The sequence below is a fragment of the Anser brachyrhynchus genome (genome assembly GCF_964034855.1).
Source record: "Anser brachyrhynchus genome assembly, chromosome: 4".
Lineage (NCBI taxonomy): Eukaryota > Metazoa > Chordata > Aves > Anseriformes > Anatidae > Anser > Anser brachyrhynchus.
Window position 1 is genome coordinate 13,262,388 of NC_137698.1, and position 21,039 is coordinate 13,283,426.

The window sequence follows — 21,039 nt, forward strand, 5'->3', positions numbered from 1 at the left end:
GCTGCAAAGATAGTGAAGGGCCTAGAGGGGGAGATGTATGAGGAGCGGCTGAGGTCACTTGGCCTGTTCAGCCTGGAAAAGGGGAGACTGAGGGGAGACCTCATGGCGGCCTACAGCTTCCTCACGAGGGGGAGGGGAGGGGCAGGCGCCGATCTGTTCTCTTTAGTGACCAGTGACAGGACCCGAGGGAATGGTGTCAAGCTGTGACAGGGGAGGTTCAGGCTGGATATCAGGAAGAGGATCTTCACTGAGAGGGCTGTCGCACACTGGAACAGGCTCCCCAGGGACGTAGTCATGGCACCAAGCTGTCAGAGTTCAAGAAGCGTTTGGACTGTGCTCTTAGTCATAGGTCTGAATTTGTGTGTAGATCTGTGTGGTGCCAAGAGTTGGACTTGATGATCCCTGTGGGTCCCTTCCAACTCAGAATATTCTATGATTCTATGATGAAATTGGTTCCACAAGATAAAAATTAAACCTTTTACTTAAGAAAAAAATAAAAAAGACTCACTGAAAGTCTCCTCACAAGTACAGTAACCTCACCACATTTTTTTTGAAAAAAATATATTTGAGGATCTTGTTATGCTGTAGGCAAGCTGTTTTGAAGATGCCTGGGTGGACATGAATTACATTTAGGAAGACACTTGTAGATATACAGGGGTCTATCTAAGATGCGCTAGATTGAAAACTAGATGTTCTTAGGATGCACTGGACAGCACGTTGTTCCAAACCAGCCCCGCTTGTGGGAAAGGAAATGTGTGAGCCTGGGGCTCTTTCTTCTGCAGAGCTGCATGGCGGTGCACAGAGAGCAGCAGCAGATCCCTCAAAAGGGTGACGCAGACAGCTGCTCCTCGGAAGAAGCAGAAGTCTACAGGTCTCGTGAACCCCTGTTGGCTGGGACCAATGACACCAAAGAAGAGAGGAAAGTGGTTTTACTGGTTGTTGTTTATTATTATCATTGTTCTTGTTGTTTGTGTTACGGCTTCACCTTCAAGCACCTGTTGGGCAGCCTTCCCGTCCTCAGACCGAGACACCCCTTGGGGCTGGGGGCACAAGAGATGGCACCTCCTCATGCTCTAAGGGCAGGGGCAGGTGCTGGGGACGGCAAGGAAGGGCTGGCACACCACTCGAACACCAGCAAGGCTTTGATCGACAGCTGGCAGTCCTTGCGCAGGCCGGCCGTGCCACCCTTTCCCACAGGTGGGATATCTGCATGCTTCGCCCCATCCCAGCTCCTGTCAGGCATGGGGGGCTGCACCTCTTGCAGGGAGCCACGTCTGTGAGAGGTTGGGGGTAATGGAAGACCCCCAACCCTCCCAAAACATTGTTGCCACCCTCTGGTGACACAGGGACCCCAGGAATGAGATGAGGAGGGGGCTGCAGGCCAGGGCACAGGAGGGGAGGTGGAGGGCAGTCCCTGTGCCCAAGGGGCAGCCTGTCTCTCTGGCAAGCAAAACGTCCCAAGAGAGGCACCCCCAGGAAAGGGGCCCTCAGCCCCCTGATCCTCTTCCTCCTTCCACACAAGGGCCTCTTTCAGGCCACACAAGCCCCCTCCCAACACGGCCATGTTGGGCCTGGGGTGTGGTGTGCCATCACAGCAGCCATCACAGAGGCCTCCTGATGTCACAGTGGCATCTGCTCCCCCCCTTTGTTCTGGGGCCTATAAAAGCCCCTGCGCCTGGTCCTCCCCTCACTGATCTCCCAGGCCCTCTGGCGACAACCAGCGACTGTTGGTATGAAGAGGTCCTGGGCTGACGGTTGCCCACTGCTTTGTGGGAGCAAGTGGTTCGCCAAACCACAGAAGAAATGGAGGCGGAGGAGCGCTGGCCGAGAAGGAGCAGCCGTGGCGGATGGTGTGGAGCCCATGGAGGTGGATCCACCTGCGGAGGAAGAGCTGATGGAGGTGGATCCACCTCCATCCTATCTGACATGGCACAGCGTCATCGTGCCAGGGCTCCCACCAGCGAGACCATACCATCGTCTTCGCAGAAGCGCCCGGACTGCTCCATATTCCCGGCCATGCCTCCGCCTCCGCAAATAGGGGGGAGAGGCCATCCAGTTACCATCATGCAGGCTTGCCTGTAGGATGGCCTCTTCCCCCCCCCCCGTCCCCCCGTCCCTTCCCCCATCCCCACCTCTCCTGTAGAGGTGTCACCTCTTCTGCACGGAGTCCCAAGCACTGGGCAAGAGCACACTCGGCTTCCTCTGGGCTGCTGCACCGGGGCGACAGGAGAACCCTTCTGAAGGCCACGCTGGGCATGGGGTGTCTCGGCCTGAGGACGAGAAGGCTGCCCAAGAGGTGCCTGAAGACAAAGCCGCGCCCTGCAAGGCGGTGCACAGAGAAGAGCAGCAAATCCCTCAAAAGAGTGACACAGACAGCTGCTCCTCTGAAGAAGCAGAAGTCTTCAGGTCTGCCTGGAAGAAGTGCAGGAGTGCAGCATAAAGGCCCTTCAAGATGCTTGGTTACCAGTTCTTCCCAAGACGGGGCAACAAACTGATAGAATAATCATAAGAAAAATAATAAATACACACATTACAACAACAACAAGAACAATAAACAATAACCATTAAAACCATTTTCCTCTCTTCTTTGGTGTCATTTGTCCCAGCCAAAAGGGGTTCACGGGGGTAGGTCCTGTTAAACAAATGTGATTTCCTTTTATGATAAGATCACCCATCTAGCCGATCAAGGGAAACCAGCTGACGTGATCTTTTTGGATTTCAGTAAAGCTTTTGACACAAGTTTCCCACAGGATCCTACTGGACCAAATGTCCAGCATCCAGCTGGACAAAACCATCATACGATGTGTGAATAACTGGCTGACGGGTAGGGCTCAAAGGGTTGTGGTAAATGGGGCCGCATCAGGCTAGCAGCTGGTCACCAGTGGAGCCCCAAGGCTCCATTTTAGGGCCAACTCTTTAACGTTTTTATAAATGATTTAGATGTAGGACTAGAAGGTGTTGTGAGCAAATTTGCTGATGATACCAAACTGGGAGGAGTTGTTGACTCTGTTGAGGGTGGAAAGGCCTTGCAGAGAGATCTGGACAGACCGGAGAGCTGGGCGATCACCAACCGCATGAAGTTTAACAAGAGCAAGTGCCGGGTCCTGCACCTGGGATGGGACAACCCTGGCTACACGTACAGACTGGGCGATGAGACGCTGGAGAGCAGCCCCGCAGAGAGGGATCTGGGGGCTGTGGTTGACAGCAAGCTGAACATGAGCCAGCAGTGTGCCCTGGCAGCCAGGAGGGCCAACCGTACCCTGGGGTGCACCAAGCACGGCATTGCTAGTCGGTCGAGGGAAGGGATTATCCTGCTCTGCTCTGTGCTGGTGCGGCCTCACCTCAAGCACTGTGTGCAGTTCTGGGCACCACAGTACAAAAAGGACATGAAACTGCTGGAGAGTGTCCAGAGGAAGGCTGCAAAGATGGTGAAGGGCCTAGAGGGGGAGATGTATGAGGAGCGGCTGAGGTCACTTGGCCTGTTCAGCCTGGAAAGAGGAGGCTGAGGGGAGACCTCATGGCGGCCTACAGCTTCCTCACGAGGGGCAGTGGAGGGGCAGGCACCGATCTGTTCTCTGTAGTGACCAGTGACAGGACCCGAGGGAATGGTGTCAAGCTGTGACAGGGGAGGTTCAGGCTGGATATAAGGAAGAGGTTCTTCACTGAGAGGGCTGTCGCGCACTGGAACAGGCTCCCCAGGGACGTAGTCATGGCACCAAGCCTGTCGGAGTTCAAGAAGCGTTTGGACTGTGCTCTTAGTCATAGGTCTGAATTTGTGTGTAGATCTGTGTGGTGCCAGGAGTTGTTCTTGATGATCCTTGTGGGTCCCTTCCTACTTGGTATATTCTATGATTCTATGATTCTTTGACTTCTGAAGCACAAAGTACTGCCAGTGTTTGTGGAGAAATCATTGCATCCTTTGATACCACCCCATCCTCAGTGCATGCCTGACAGCATCAGGAGAGCCCTTTAGGAAACCAAGGAGTTGGTCCAGTCCAAGAACATTAACGCGGATGCAGAAAAGAAGCTGTTGCCAAGGGGAAAAAGTACACTTCTTTACTGGTAATAAAAATGGCTGTTGCTGTGGTTTATGGCAAGCTGACCTGGATGACTTACTCAGCTTCCTGACGTCAGGAAGTGATTGCAGTGTTTCTGAAAACACTTGCCTGTGGTGGAAGGGTTTCTAGGCATGGAGATTTTTGTTCATGGTATTTGTGTGACAGGAGCACAAAGACATCACAGATGATGACCAGCAGAAATCAGAATGCAAAGATCTGTGTGCACGTAAAGGGGGGACAATAGAAAATACAGGCAAAGTCACCAAATTGAACCAAACCCAACTGCTGATAGCCCACAGCTCCCTCATCTCCTACCCTGCATCTCTCCATCTCTTTGCCCCAGTTCTCTTGATGAAACAACTGAGGAGTAGAACGGGAAAAAAAAAAAAAAAAAAGCTCCCCCCCAACTGCTTTGTCGGATCCAACGAAGCTTTTCAGCTGGGCTGAAAGGAAACATTTCCTGTGGGTTCTGTTTGTTTATTTGGCTTAGCTGTTTTAAATATCATTTAGGGAAAGAAAAATATCTTTGCAAGGTATTTGCTTTGTTTGGAAGATATTTTAGTGGAGCAGTGTTGGCTATGTGTTTAAAAATGAGAGAGGGAGATATTACTTGAATATTACTTTCCAGCTCTGGTGTGCTTTACAGATTGCCGTGTTCATTGTGAATCTGGGAGAATAACACAGTTGATAAAAAGCAATTGCCACAACTTTCTTCCTATGGTTTTGAAGTTAACTGAAGTTGTGGCACCTCCTTATGTAATTTTACTAAAAAAGAGAATTTAGTTGTAGAAGCATAGTGTTTTGTCCTGTCCTTGCCTGGCACAAGATGTATAGAAATAACTCTTGAGTTTACCAGAATCACTGTGCTCTGCAAATGCTGAAAAAGGGATGGCGATTTGGTAAACGTAGTCACAAAAATGGGAATTGCCATCAAACCTAGGGGTTCTGGACTCAAGCCAGAGGGGGCATTGCCACATTGCGTGACAGATCCATTAATAAGAAGAATTAATTAGAATAACTTTGTATTTGGTCTCGTTTTCTTCTTGGCACTGGTGAACGAAGGTGAAAGCAGAAAGGGCTGCTTACAAAATACCTCGTGGATGTAATCTGGGCCTTTGTAAGCTTTTTGCTGTACTGCTTCAAAGGTTAGTCTTTTTGATTTTGCAACATTTTGGGGCTGTCAAGAGCACTATCATGGTCTCATTCACACTCTTGTTATGCTCTAGGACCTCCCAGAATGCTGCTGGAGCTCTTCTGTTGCCTTTGGTGTTAGAGCAGGGGCCAGGACGGAGCTGGCTTCCCAGTCTGGCTGATGCTGTGCATCCCTTGCATGGCACCTACTGGGGAACCATCCCTACATGGGCAAGAAAGCACAGTGAGCACCGTGCCATAGGTTAGAAATGGGAGAAAGAATGAAAGAAATCTGCTTTCAGTGTGACAGTGTGCATTACAGAAAGGTTTTCAGGAAGTCGTTTCCCACTTTTTAGATGGCTTATTAGTTTAATTTTAGCAATTTCAGTGAATTAAACGTTTTCGCTTCACCTCACTTAACTTCGTGTGCATAGAGGCCTAAGCAATTGATATGACTTTTGCTTTTGCAGCTGTTATTTTCTCAGGCATGTTTCTGATTACTGTTGTCTCTGTTGCAGTAGTTTGTTCTGCTGCAAAAGGGGAGCAAAGCGCTCCTATTCTGTATGTATTTTATTAATTTGTCCTCACATGCATTGCTTAAAAAAGAAGCAAAGAGGAAACAAAAGCATGGCTTGGGGTCCCCACTTTCAGACATTTCTCTCCAAGCAATGAGTTTCTCATCTGTTTCTTAACATGTATTAAAAGCAGAAAAGCAATATACTACTTGGGATTTACTCTGGAAGTATCTGATTTTTAGATTGTGAAGTAATCTCATTGAGCAGCTGAAGAACGTATGATGCTTGTGATACCGTATCTCTGCCATTTCTGTGCTTGGCTTTTGGCGTAAAGCCTCGCTTGCCTGAGGCATAATATCCCAGCAAGACATGCACACTGTCATGCCTTCAAAATGTAGAGCTGTTTGTTAACAATATGGGATTGTTTCTCCAAAGTAACTGTAACCCTAATCGTCCCCCCCACCCCTTCTGTCTATAGGAGTAAAGGAACATTTTGGATTTGCTTTGTGTAACAATATTGTGACGTACCCACCTTATTGTAGACTCTTCCTGAAGCCTAACCGAGTAGCAGAGGATGGATATGTTCTCTGCAGCCTGCTTGTGGTGGTAGTGGGGGGGCTGATTGGCGTGTCTTCTGCCTGTCTGGTGGTATTAGTATTCATATCAAAGGAAGCTGTTTGGTTCCCTTTCTCCTGGGCAACTGCAGGAGTCAATCACTGCTCCCTGATGTGAATGGCAACAAAGGCAGAGAAACCATTCGTTGATTCAGAGCAAAAGAGCCCAAGCGGGTGCTTTGATTTCATAGAAACCCTGCCCTGGGAGGGCTCTGCAAGGTTAGTCTGAATGCCTTCCTCGTAATTGTGACTCCCAAAGCGTTTTGGCAATGAAGCAGTGTGAAAGATAAGCAGGTAGGCCTCACGGATAATTTTACATTAATAATGATGACTTATAAATGCCACTGTAAGACAAGTGATTCCTCTATGAGAGTCAGACCATCATTAAAATATCTAACACTAGAGAGGGTCTACACTGGTGGTAAATGGGTTATTGACTTTCAGCTTCTGTTTTGACTAAAACTATATACACAGCCAAAGGACTCCAGTGGATCCCAGTGCCTAAGGTGGTAATGTATTCTGTAAATCAATAATATATTAGTAATAAAAATGACCAAAGCATACATCCATTAAGGATTCATAATAAAAATTTGTTTAGGTTATATACTGCGTGTATTGATTGCTGCTATTTAAAGATAAAGTATGTCTTTCAAGCAGAGTGCTTATATGCATAGCTGCCTACATTTTAAATCCATTTATTTTTAATATGAAGATGAACTTAAATAACATGAGGAAATATGTATGAATAGAAGTCAGTATTTTAAATGGCAAAGCATTATAGGGATGTAAGTGTGCTGAGAAGCCACAAATAGATGTCTGACATTGCTGAGACCTAAATATTGGGCCGTAGCAACATAATAAGCAATGTACATGGCACTCACTGTCTGCAGCTCCAGGCTTCCCAGTAGCTTAAGTTTTTCTTTTCTTTGCGCCTTAACATTGAATTGCTCACCTTTCTATGTCGAGGTATAGTACATAATGTAATATAAGGTAACATATGCCTTGCTTGGTCTGAATGGCAGAGCAGGTTTGTGGAACAGAGCTGTCAGTGGAGCGGAGGCCCTGTATCTGTGCAGTGCTGCTGGCTTTCTCTAACTTTCCATGCCTGACACGAGTGGCTGCACAGTCAAAAAGGACTTAAGGGACCACGCCGAGACAGGGGACATTTGCATCAACATGACTGGGATGTAGGGTTTGGGAAATAATGCCTTCAACCCATCCCAGTAACATCATACCAGGACCATAACTGCCTCTGCTGTTGATGTGGTATTGTACTGTGCACATACTAGAAGGCTAAAGTTAAAAATAAATAAAGAAATGAATAGGCAAACAAAAAGGGAAAAGGAAAAAAAACAACAACACACAGACAAACCTACTGAAAATGTCAGTGTAACATCTATGCTTTCATCTGTCCTAACTGTCCATCTGGCTGACTGGTCCAGGTCCAGTGCACCTTCAGCAACGAAGAGGCACCTTTGGTAACAAATGGTTGAGAAAGCAATTCAAGTGCCATAGCTGCAGTCTTTATGTTTCCCTGCAACAAATAAAAACTGTTTTAGATTACACAGATTATGGTTCATTATGAAAACAAAGCCAGCCTCTGACTGAAATCCCATCTGTTGGTTTGCATTAAACAATTCCCTTCCTCCTCCCTGGCGTCTTTTATTCCTAGGAATTCAAGGAAGCTGTCCTGGAACATTTTTGTCCGTTCACAACCGCTAAATAAAGGCAAGATACAAACCTTCTTTGCATGGATGAGCGCAGCAGGTATCTGCATAAAAGCTGACTGAGACATTTTTATTTTTTATTTTTACTGAGATAATAAATTTGGCAAGTTCCTTGCTGCCAAACGTCCCTCTCTCTTCCTGTTTTCTTTCTCCTAAATCTTCATAGATCTTTAAAATACAAAGAGACTACTATGATCAACAAGCCAGACTGTGCACAATAGAGATCTCACCCCGTGATTTGTGAATCAGGCTCCCATATCTCCAGTTTGAGCTGTAACATATCTTCCAGAAAAATACCCAGTCATAGCTTAGGGACTTCAGCTGATAAGGAATACATCACATACCTAAGTAAACTGTTCCATGGTAAATTACTCACACTGTTAAAATATGTACCTTAATTCTAGCCTGAATTTATCTAGCTTCAGCTTCTGACCATTGCATTGTGCTTGCCTTTTGCTGCTAAAGAGCTCACAATCCTTAGAAATATCTTCCCTCTGTAGAAACCTCCAGACTGCAGTGTTTTTTTGAACTAGTTAAACAGACTAAGCACCTTTGCTGTCTCACTGTAAATCTGGTTTTCCAGACTCTACTTCATTTATTTTTTAAAATTTATCTTAAGCTCTTTTGCAAAACCTCTTTCAAAGTTTCTGACAATCTTTTTGAAGTACAGAAACCACACTGTACATGTTCCAGTAATGGACTCATTAATATCATATGCAGGGCAATTTTGTCTTCCCACTTCTCCTTGTATTCACCTCCTAATACTCACAAAGATCATGTTTGCCCTTTGAGCCACTGTGTAGTGTTCAAATGCTTATCAATCATGTAAACAGTTTTGTTTCAGAGTGACTGCTTGCTAGGCTGTGGTCTCACATAATGAGCACTTTTTGTATTCCTCCTTGGGCTTGCATTTGTCTGTGTTAAAGCATGGTCTGCTCGAACACTATACAGATCAATCTGCAAAACTGACAAGGTCCATATCATTACTTAACATTTTATCAAGTTTTGCACTGACTGCAAATTTGGCAAGCCTTGAGTTTATTTTCTCTCAGATCATCAAGAAGTGTGTTGAATGATACTGGACTGATGAGGTTCTTGCTGAACTTCCAGAAATGCATCAAGTAGGGATGACAATTCCATGTTTACATTATTTTTGAGAAGCAAGAGCTAATGCATTTTTTTTCTGTGTGCAATGGGAGTTATGTTCTGTTTTCATAACCTTGATTTCTTTAAGAGTTGCCAGTAGCAATGTGCCAGTGTCCCAGATCAAGTTAAAAAGCAGCACGGGGTTCCTAAGAGGGTGTCTTTTTTCTTTTTTCTACAAACTCTTAGATATAAGGTATCTAATTCTGCAGAATGAAAAATACCGGGCTGTAGCACTTGCTGTTATATCTTTCCTAATATCGGATGGTGATAAAGAGGTGCTTTTGTTCTCTGAATTATGAGTACATCTGTTTGCTTCTTTCCAAATAAAGGTTGGAGTGAATTGGGGAACATGTGTAGAGTGTTTATTTAATGCCTGATAACTGGTTGTGTTTGTCCTATACACCTTACTATTTTAAAAATACTGCTGCTACTTAAAATTTTTACAAGCATAATTTTTCTTAATCTGATGGTAGGCAGGTTTTCTGTGTTGCTGTTGTTTTGTTTTTTAATACTTCGAGCTTTCATAACTGCAAGCTTTGTTTCCAAACTGCAATTTGTACTTGTTAACTACATTGCTGCCTTTGTTTTCTTTTTCAAGTGAGGGTAAACTTTTTAACAAAAGAAGCTTTTTCTCGTGATTGTAGAGTGGGGAATTTTGTCACCTGGAATTGGACTTCTCAATTTACTGTTCACATTTAAATGCTTACATTTTTATTTCTATTCAGTTTGGTGTGGAATATTTTCATCTACAGGATGCTGTTCTGGGTAAAACCCCCAAGTAGATAAGTTACCAGAGAGGGCTGTGGTCTTAACTTTGCTTTCCAAGTTAAATTGGTTTGTGATTATTTGGCCATCGGCACCTTTTTGTTTTGTTTTGTCTTTGTCTTTGTTCAACAGACAAACTATAGGAACAGGATCCTGTATGAAACTACCCTCAGACAATCTTGCTATAAAATTTCCTTAACTTTTTATGCTCAAAAGTAGGCAACAATACCTTACTAGTTTTGCCAGTCATGTCTGAGACTTCTAGCATATACTTCTCAGACAGTAATGCCATGAAAAAATTTCAGAGAGAGATTTAGGAGCTGCTCTTCCTCATTCCTTATCTGAGTCGGGCGGAAATGGCAACCCTCCACCAGAGCAACATCCCATGTGGTAGCACCTTCACCCAAAAGTCCCAATGGCAAATGTTCCAGTGCTTTGAAAACTATATTTTAAGAAAAAATGGGTTCAACACCAGCCTTTCTCTGTGACCTTTGGTACTTTTAGGTAGTTCCCTACATCCCCTGCCAAACAGTTCTGTAACCCTACCTCTGCAGAGTGTTGCCAAGGTAAATCCTGCGGGGATGTTTTTAAGGTGCTTTACTGTGGAATAATAGGAGGCCAGAAGAATAAAAACTAAAAAAGTCTGATTTCATTTATAAAGGTCTTCCCTCGTACTCCAGCAGTGCCCTTGGAGGGCAGTGGTAGCAGAACAATTTCCTCAAATATGAATTGCAAGCACAAGATGATGGAAATATGCAACAATTTTATTCTGAGAAAAGGCAGAAAATTCTAGATGTGAAATATATATGACTCCAGGATAACAATGCCTGAAATACCTACAGAAGGAAATGGCTATTAAAGGTACAGGAAAAAGTGCTTGAAATGGATCCTTTATTAGAAAGCTCACATAAATGTGCTGTAACATAATTACATTAGAAAATTAACTAAGAACTTTTAACTAACTTTGCCCTTCCAATTCTGCTGCAGGCTGCCTCTGAATTGCATCCCTGCTGCCTGTGATTCCTCTGCTGTCCCAGCAGCTCTGTCTTAATCTGGGGTTTGAAAAGGCCCAGCTTTTTCTGACGCTGTATCTGTAGGGGAACAGCCCCATTTTTAGGAATGGAATCTTTCATCAGGTATTATGTTGAAAACTTTCATTTGCCCTTATCTCTATCTGGTTTTGTTGGGTAGATAGATTTTTTTTGTTGTTGTTGTTGATGACATATCAACAAAATATTTAATTTCATCTACCTAGAGAGAGAGCTCTTGCAGGAGGAGAATTTGAAACGAGATTAGTGAATGTGTTTAGAAATAAAGCCTTCCATCCATCATAGTTGGTTGCAGTGTGTTTTTCCTGAAGCAAGTTAGATTTTCTTCAGCCATATTTTCATGGAACTGGTGAGCATTGTGCCCTCAAGTACATCTGTATCTGTTTGTTATCCATGCTGCATGGCTATCCTTTTCTGTGCTACCATCGTTCCCATCTTGAATGTGCATATATTTCCTCTTCTGTTAATTTAGTTTAAATGTCCTTTGCAGCACAGACCCTCTTTGGGTTCAGTTGTGTCTTGGCCTGTGGCAGAGCCCTATGCTTTCCCACAGGACGAACCATAAATCATGATATCCAGAGCTGTAGAGACTTTCATAAACTGGAGTTTCATAAACCCGACAGGTTTCAACTGGTGCCATGTTGCTTTCATCGAGCACGGTGTCCTTGTGACTTTATTCATGCTTGTTTTTGCTTCCACCTTGGCATGCCCCAGCCACCCTGGTTTTCCAGTGGCAGTCATGGTGGTACCGCAGGACAAGCATCCCTTCCCCAGTGTGAACCCTATGAGCTCTCAGCTCTTTTGCAGACCTCTTCACCTGGCTCTTTTGGGAACAATTAATCTGTTCAGAGCATTTGGGGAGTCTACAGGTAAGCGTTATTTCAGATTTTTTTCTCTGGCTCACCTTGAGATGGGCAGTATTGTGTGTGTTCATATATACGCACATGAACCTACTCACTATTTCCAGATCAATACCTGCACAGGATGCATTAGGGGGAAAATACTTAACCCCAGTGTTTACTATGAGCAGGTGGGTGCAATAAGAAACCTGGACACTTAGGATTTTTGGTTTTGCTTCCTAGCAAGCGAACCATTTTGTAGAGGTAATTTAATTCATTAGTCTTAATGTTTTGTTATTTTCCATTGAGGAGGAGAGTTATCTGCAGGAAACAAAAATGTGATTCCCTGAAAATCTGTTTTCATTTGGAATATATTTCCACCTGGAGCACGTGTGTGCATTTCAGTTCATTCCCAGAATTAATTCTCCTATTGTTCTTTATTTTTAAGCTTGGTAGAAGTAGATAAAGTTGGCCAACGTTCAGATGAAAGCGTACGCTTCTGCAAAGCTTTTTTTAGATATTAGTATATTTGGAGTGAAATCCTTGATCTTTCAAAGTCAGAGGAGAGTTACATTAAAGGCCTCATTGAGAGTCAGGATTTGGAGGGTCACAAAGAACAGCTTAACAAAGCCTACTTGTAGTTCTTGTTAAAGTATCAGCAAAAAGAATCCTGGACCTCATGCCTCTATTTCTGAGATGGAGCTAATAGATGCCATGCTTTGTAAATTCCCTATCCAGCAGCTGGGGATGGGTTGCCTTTGTAATGTGGCCAACAGGTCGAGGGGAGGTGATTCTCCCCCTCTGCTCTGCTCTTGTGAGACCCCACCTAGAGTGCTGCTCTGGGGCCCACAGCGCTAGAAGGACATGGATGCATTAGAATGGGTCCAGAGGAGGGCCACAAAGATGCTCAGAGGGCTGGAACACCTCTCCTGTGAAGACAGGCTGAGGCAGTTGAGGTTGTTCAGCCTGGAGAAGAGAAGGCCCCAGGGAGACCTTACAGCGGCCTGCCAGTGCCTAAAGGCCTACAGGAAAGCTGGGGGGGGGGGGACTCTTTGTCAGGGGGTGCAGTGATAGGACAAGGGGTAATGGCTTTAAACTAAAAAAGGGTAGATCTAGATTAGATATGAGGAAGAAATTCTTTATTCTGAGGGTGATGAGGCACAGGCACAGGCCCAGAGAAGCTGTGGGTGCCCCATCCTTGGAGGTGCTCAAGGCCAGGCTGGGTGGGGCCTTGGGCAACCTGGTCTGGGGGGAGGTGTCCCTGCCCGTGGCAGGGGGTTGGAATTAGATGATCTTTAAGGTCCCTTCCAACCCAACCCATTCTGTGATTCTGTGATTAGTCACAGAACTTGCTGATAAGCACCCAGGTGTTTCTAAAGATCGGTGACTTCTAAGGTGTGCCAAGTAGCAGACCTCAAATTACATATCGATATTTGGAAAACTACACTTTCCATTTTGCCTGTTGCACTCATACCATGCATTTATAGAAGTGTGTGTGTGTTTACGTATACATATATATTATATATATATAAAATTTGTGATGGATTACAATTCTGAGAGGCAAGATCTTCAAGCAGTCTGACTTCTTTACAAAACTTTCACAGAGTTACGGCTAGTGGAAAGAGCAAATTCTCTGTTGCTATTGATGGCAGAGACTCAAAGAGGCTGTGATGTCTAAAGCACCAAGAAAAATCACAGTTATTTATTTAATGGTCTACCGTTTAGCCATATTACTTCCTGAAAAATGGCTTCAAGTTCTGGGTAACTTCTTGTAAAATTAACTCTACGGGAGTCATTCTTGGCATTCTGTGATGTGACAGAATTGGTTTAAATGTTAAATGTTTGGCACCCAAAATTTGTATACACGTCTTTGAATAATAGCCTGTAAAACTTGCAGAGAAATTCTTCTCTTTTGCCTACTTTCCTTTCTCTCTGGACATTTCTTCAGATTTCACACAGTTCTCCTTTCTGGGCAATGCAAACTTAAAAATAGATTTACTGCTTTGCTAAACAAGTCCATAAACATCACTGAGTAATCCTCACCATGCTGTTCATCATTTCTTTAATAATGCAGATATTTCTACAAGAGCTTTAATGTTCCCCTTCAGAGGCTATTCAGGGAACTGTAAATCAAAATTAAACTTTAACTTTGAGGAGGTGTTACTTGGTAGGAATACATTATTTGCTGTCACAGTTTTTCAGCTAAACCCCAAATACGTCTAACCTGTCTGATTTGTATCTACCTTAAAAAGGATTTCTGAACCTGCTGGCTTCTGGATTGGGTCCTGATTTTTTTTAAATTTGTTTTGTGTTTTTTTGTTTGTTTGTTTGCTTGTTTGTTTGTTTTTAATTTTTTAATTTGTGTGTTTTTGTTTTCCCCCCCAGTGGGATAGAAATTGGGTCTAGTCTCCTTGATCTCCTTATCTTTATCCCTGTCCTGCTTCAATGCTGCTACCTCCCAGTTCATGGTGGTGCAGGTGATGGGGAACAGCATGTCCTCAGCTCCTGGGCAATATCCAACTGGGGACACCATTAATCCCTGTGTGTGTATGATTTAGTATGCATTGAAGCCCATTCAGATGACATCTAAAAAAAAAAAAAAAAAACCTCTACTGGTTAACAGGGAAGTTATTCCAGATTTACATTATTTTAGCATCTGTAAGAATTTAATCTGGTGTTTTAGGTGGAAGCAGTAATAAAGTGTAATATCAAATGAACTTCTGATTTAATATGAAATCTGAGAAGGATAAACAAATCCTTTTTCCTTACAAGGGCTAAACCCTTGATACTCATTTACCTGAGTGCCTCTATGAGCATACCTGCTATGGTGGTTTATAAAAGTTTTTATCTGAGATTAAAAAATTAACCTTACTAATGGCTATAATAAAAAGCTACAGTGGAGTAATTTAAAATGAGGTGAATTTTGTTATTACTCAAATTCCACTCGCTTCACCACATTAATCTGTACTGAATTAAATTTGAGACTTCAAGGTTGTTTGGCAATGTCAAAGTCAAAGCTCCCCTGCTTTTTGAAGACAGTTAAGCATCTACTGTAACAGCAGTAACTTTGGGTTGGGTAGGTGGTAAATGGCATGTTTTTCCTTACTCAGGGCTCTGGTGTGGTTTGTGGTATGTGGATTCGTTATAAAACAAACAAACAAAAAAGAAGAATGGTCTCTGTTGCACAGAACTTAATGTTTCCTGTATCGAGAACCCCAACGTCTGAATTTTGAGGACGAGGATTTCAGGATTTGAAACCCTGATATTTAAATGATGTCTGTGTTAGACTGGAGGGTAACTTTAGCATGAGAGTTGTTTATAGGTCTTCTGTTCTGCAGTGCAGGACTTAAACCACAGGTTCTTACCTTATCTTTACAGTTTTCCTACGCTTGAAAGTTAATTTCCGCAAAAGAAGACTGTGAATTTAAATAGCAGTTGTATCTGAGTATCTTCTTGTCCATGCCTTTCATTACAAATGAGATGATTCACTGCAAGGGAAATATACTTGGGAATAGATTTTTCCCATGATGTGGCCTAAATATTAATATACTTGCTTTGGACTGTCCCCTTGGAGACAGGATGTCTTTTGTCTGTTGTTCTCAACTTGTTGTTTGTACTTTAACTAAATTCAGTTAAGTAACATTTAACTCAGGCTGGGACTGGACTTTTGACCTCTAATTTGAAGGTAGGTTGTCACGTATTTTTTAAGAGCACATTAAATTCAGCGTCCCACCCTTCCTTTTGGAATGCTTTGGTTCTTTTCCGTGATCTTAACTAACTTTTTGTGAGCTGAAACAACTCTGCACCCAACGAGAAACCTATATTTTCTTTTTGTTCCTGCTGGTTTCATTCCTTGGCAGACTACTGAGTTAACCTGCCTCATGAAAGGCTCCAGTGAGCACCAGTATGGGCACAGGACCAGCAGCTGAAGCACGTGGGCTGGAGACAAGAGGCCTGAATAGGGCTTCAACAACGGTGGCCTGGTAACTTGGCTCATCCCGGTTCTCTACCTCTTCGGTGGCATGGAAACCTTGGCAATGTCTTGCTTGCCATGTGATCCAGGGTAAATATTAGCTGCAGAAGTGAGAGATTTGCTGGTGGTGCATGAAAAGAATTTTTTTGTTGCAATTCTCAGAGTACAGTGTCCTGTTACTAACATTACGGTGGCCTAACATTACGGATTAGGTGAGGACCATCAGTGGTATGAAGCAGAAGCAGAAGTGTCCCAGGATGTAGCTTCTCAGGTGCTTAATCCTTTGGCTGCTGTTGCTGGGCTTTCTGGACTTGCAGGGGGTGGTGAAAAGGTCTGTTTATTTCTGCACTATCCTGAGAGATCTGACCTCTGGGATGCCTGGAAATGCAAAAGGAAGAGAGCTCCTGCGGAAATAAAGGGTAACTTCCAGGAAGCTGGTGCCTGGGGGCAGAGGCTTGCTTCAGAGATGTGCTCTTCTTGACGTGGCCAAGCTTTTCGTGGTGCTCCTGTCTGCATCCTTGCCTGTGCTGACATGGAAGCTGCACTCTCTGTGTGTCTGTTTGGCAGCCCCTATAGAAAATCCATTCCATGTTATGCTACATCCTTCTCCTGTGTCCCCTCTTCATCGTGAGGGAGTGTGGTGGATGTGAACATGCTGCCAAACACCCCTTGTAATTTCACTCATATCACCTGGGAGCAAATCTCTAGCAAGTGTCACTTGAATGTTATAATGGAAGTGGATTAAGCAATTTATGGAACCATATATGACCTCAAATTCCACATAAAATGCACAGGGAAGGACTTGAGTTTTTTTTGTTTGTTTGTTTGTTTGTTTTTTGACTTTTATTTGGTTGTCTTTTCTGGGTTCTTGCACAGCATTGCGTTTCTTTTACGGTCTTTTTTGTATACTCCACTCCAGAGGATGATCCTGCAGTTAGTGAAGTCTGTTCACAGCTGGCTGTTTGCTGGGTGGGGGTGGGCTCTGCTTAGGGTAAAGATGCACAAAGGAAAGTCACAAATTGTTCTGAATATCTTCTATAAAATAATAAAGCCCAGGATAGCCTGGGGGTGTGGGTATTCAATTCATATGGGGAAACACAGGCTGAAGCCACATTCTTCACCTTCTGGGGTTTCTTCTTTTCCCTAGCAGGTTTTGGAGTGCTTAATGGTGAAGATAGTTTTCTCATTTTCATAAATAAGACAGCAATCAACTGAGGTACAGAGGGGTGAGCCCGGAGTGGAGTCCGGCACTGCCTGGCTCCAGCCTTGCGCTGTCGGAGGCTCCAGCCATTTGGCCACGCTGGCTGCCTTCAGTCTTCATTTCCTCCCTGGAGAACCTGGATATGGATGCTGGAAGCATCTGCTGCAAGGACTCGGCACCAGCCACTGTCTGTAGGATCCACCTTTAACCCCTCTGCGGGCTGAGAGTAGAAGAAAGGCTCCTCTACCCCGTCCCGCTAGAAAAGACGCGGGCTTCTTTGCTATTTAATTTGTTGTCAGCATACGCAGAAGAAAGTGGGGGAGAGAGAACAGCATTTCCGTGTTTGTATTCCAATCACAAGTTTTCTGAGAACTTTCAACCAACCGGTATTTTTAATCTTGTCAGAACTAAACTAATATTTGTGAGCGTGAAAAGGCTGGGGGAATGGGCGCAGTGCAAATGGGAGAAATGTTTGTTGTCGCTATCTTTAACTTGAGTTTTTGTTTGCTGCCAATATTGTTCGTGAGATCAGAGGCCAGATGTAATTTGGATTAAGGGAGCGAAGAAACACTGAGCTGTGTTTGCATGCTGCAAATGAATGCAGTAACGCTGCTTTATTTCTTAACAGGAAAAGTGGGACCCTGGTTTAGAAAAGCACTTGAGCATGTGCTTTTCTTTGGGGAGTGACAGTCATATAAGGCCTTTTAACCCAAATGGGATTTCAGCCTGTACCCATGCCAGAGTAGGCTTCAGAATAAGAGGGTGGCTTTATATAAATATATATATTTATTTATTTATTTTTTCCTGCAGAATCAAAATGAATGGTGGGAATATTAAGTACTGTGAAATTAAAACACAGAAGCATTTCTCCAAACTAGCAGGAAACCTTTTCCTCTGGCGTGTTGTGTTTGCCTTTGGGAACAGTAAGTCAGGTGTTTAGCTGGGCAGACCAAATCCTGTGCAGAGCTTGTGAAAATAATTATCTCTACATTTCCAGCTTTTTGTTTCGCCGTACTTAAATATGCACTTAAATTTCACTCTGAAAAATCTGAGCCAGAACATCATTTCTCTGGGAAAATTGCGTATAATACCTAATTAAAAACATCATCCCACGCTTTTCTTTTAAAAGTACATCTACTACCATCATGCCTCTAAATGTAACAGAGCTCAACAAGTCTCCAGCAGCCAAGAAGAGACGTAATTTAAAGGCTATTTCAGCATTTGATTAAGCACACAGTGATAACTACAAGCCCATGCCCTGCAGGCATGACAAGAGGCAATTATGTTCTGAGGTCAAAAGCAAGGGGGAGAAAAAGCGCAAGATTTTGATGACTTACTTAATTTTCAAGCTCCTGAAATTAGCAGAGACAAAGAAGTTCTAAATCGCTGAGATAAAATCCTGTCACTGTCTCTGACTGTTTCTCCCTGTGCTCTCGCTTTGCCCTGTATAAGCTCAGGAGCATGGGTTTCCACCAAACGGCCACAGTTAGAAGATTCAAACTGGCACACGATTAAATGTTAAAAAAAAAAAAAAGTGTTCTTCAATTTTTTTTTAGGTTCAGCTGTCTGTACTAGATTGGTGTCTGCACATAGGATCCTGGAAAAAGGCACCTGTTTTCCGACGTAGTGAGCAGCCATCAGCTCTTCTTGACTCCCAGCCAACAATTAGGTCACTTATTTAGGAGATTAAATAAGGAGCTCAGTGAGAGACTGCAAAGATAGGGAGCTGCTCAAAGGAGAGAGAATGGATTAATGAATTAATACAGTCGTGCTGTGTATTTCACAGATGGGCTTTGATGTATCTTATTTCATAGCAAGAAGCACACACACACAAATAATAATAAAAAAATCTTTGCTTCTCACTGGAAAACCAGTAAAAATGATAAAGTGAGATTATCACATAGGGACACAATGTCAACAAATGTGCTTGCAAAGGAGATAAACAGCCAACCTCAAATCTCTCTTTGGAGTATTTATTGCAGATATCAGGGTAGAAAAAAGCCACATGGAGCAACTCATTTGACAGAGAATGGCAGGATGGAAAACATGCACCATTGATTTCTCCTATTTTATTGTATTATGGTGTTCAGTTATCCCTAATTCCTGATCCAAACAAAGCTTGTCCAAGGTGTCACATTTATTTTATGCCACATATCCAGGAAATAACTGTTGACTGCATGATACCACAGTAAGGTATCTATAAGCGAGGGCTGTCCTTCTGATAGCAAGTGGTTGAGTGACTGTGTGAGAAACAAAAAGGTGAATTTCAGTATATAGCAAGCCACATCTGGAAACGTTTGCATCTGTCCAGGTATTCTTTAATAGGAAGTCGAATATGAGTTGTTTGGTTTTCCCCTTCCCTTCCCTTCCCTTCCCTTCCCTTCCCTTCCCTTCCCTTCCCTTCCCTTCCCTTCCCTTCCCTTCCCTTCCCTTCCCTTCCCTTCCCTTCCCTTCCCTTCCCTTCCCTTCCCTTCCCTTCCCTTCCCTTCCCTTCCCTTCCCTTCCCTTCCCTTCCCTTCCCTTCCCTTCCCTTCCCTTCCCTTCCCTTCCCTTCCCTTCCCTTCCCTTCCCTTCCCTTCCCTTCCCTTCCCTTCCCTTCCCTTCCCTTCCCTTCCCTTCCCTTCCCTTCCCTTCCCTTCCCTTCCCTTCCCTTCCCTTCCCTTCCCTTCCCTTCCCTTCCCTATTGACATTCATGCAGTTTTAGTAGATGGATGCCATAAAGTCTCACGTGCATATAGTACATACAAGAAATGTGCTCTCACATCTGGTACAGAACTGTGTGTAATAGCTTTTATTAAACCTCTGTATTTTCATATTAACTGTAAAATCCTCCACTAGAAACCTTAAGTGCTGCATCATCCTTGTTGATAGACTTGCTGTGAGATTAGGACACTGTCTTTGCCCTCAGATAAACTTCTATTTTAATGAAACCATATTGCTGGTAGCAGCTCCTAATGTCCTATTTCTAATAAAACATGAGAGTTAAGATTAGCTGCGTACGTACAGGATTGCTCTTTGACAAATGCACCAGGTTTGTATAAGTGAATTCTCAGTCAATTAATTTCTATGATTTTTAAGCAGGGTTTTCCTCAGCCATCATATGTTTGATGCCTGCCTTCCTTGACAATACAGCATAGTTACTGCAAAAAAGGCATAGGAATTAATGGCAAAAATGCACTTTCTGAAGCATGTCAACCAGAGGTTTGAGTTGTTTTTTTTTTTTTTTTTTTTTTTTGTAGTGGGAACTGCAAAAATAAGTTAGTTTCAGCAACTGTCTTTGCAGTTATGGTAGTCTACAGACACATCCACAACCCAATGGAGCAAGTGGCAAGAGAGGAGCCTGCTCTGTTTTCAACCCTTTTCTTTTGCATAAAACAGAACTGGTCATTAACCTCCTAGAGAAAAATATCCAAATTCCCCAAGAAACTGGCCAAACCTTAGTCCCAAACAGCTAATGTTAGCGGTATACCTCATTCTGCCATTTTCTTGGCACTTAATAAGAGTCCTCTAAGCACACGGCAGTAGGAGAGAGTGCTCTTGGCCTCAGCATTCTGCCAAAAACTGCTCGAAACCACCTGCCTCCCATACCGCCAATCTGCTCAGGCTTAGTACGGAGCTAGCAGGGAGAGAGCTCACCACTGCTTCTTCCAGAGCCTGAAATTTTCTGGTCAGCAGTGGGCCTGTAATAACGAAAGGTAACGCAGGCAAATAGAAACTCTTCCCTTTTGCCATCAAGTCAAGTGTTCGGCTTTTTTCTTTGCTCAGATCTTGTCTATGCCTCCATGTCCTGTTCCTCCTCCACTCACCTCGTAGTTGGTTAGTAATATAAAGCCAAAGGTAAGAATGAGGTATTACATCTTGGAGGCTTGTGCTTTTTCTCCTGGCTTTCCCCTTTCTGAAACAAGAGAATTTGGTTTCACTAAGGGCTTACTGCATTAAACAGATGTATGGTGCAATAAGAGTCCAGGGCAAAACTGTTACTCTAATCTCGGGAAAGAAGCACATCCTACATGATCCAAAC

General features: G+C 43.6%; 2 protein-coding genes across 29 annotated transcripts in view; one reads left to right on the forward strand and one right to left on the reverse strand.

The window, feature by feature from the left end:
- The window catches only part of LOC308195067 (uncharacterized protein), a 1,623,621-nt gene that overhangs the window by 845,383 nt on the left and 757,199 nt on the right, over positions 1–21,039 (reverse strand). Inside the window, exon 2 of the transcript XR_013951194.1 lies at positions 2,133–2,412. The gene's annotated coding sequence lies outside the window, so the exon portion shown is untranslated. The remainder of the gene's footprint in view (positions 1–2,132; positions 2,413–21,039) is intronic.
- Positions 1–21,039, forward strand: part of ADGRL3 (adhesion G protein-coupled receptor L3) — a 535,523-nt gene that overhangs the window by 230,849 nt on the left and 283,635 nt on the right. The gene's annotated exons all lie outside the window — the stretch shown is intronic.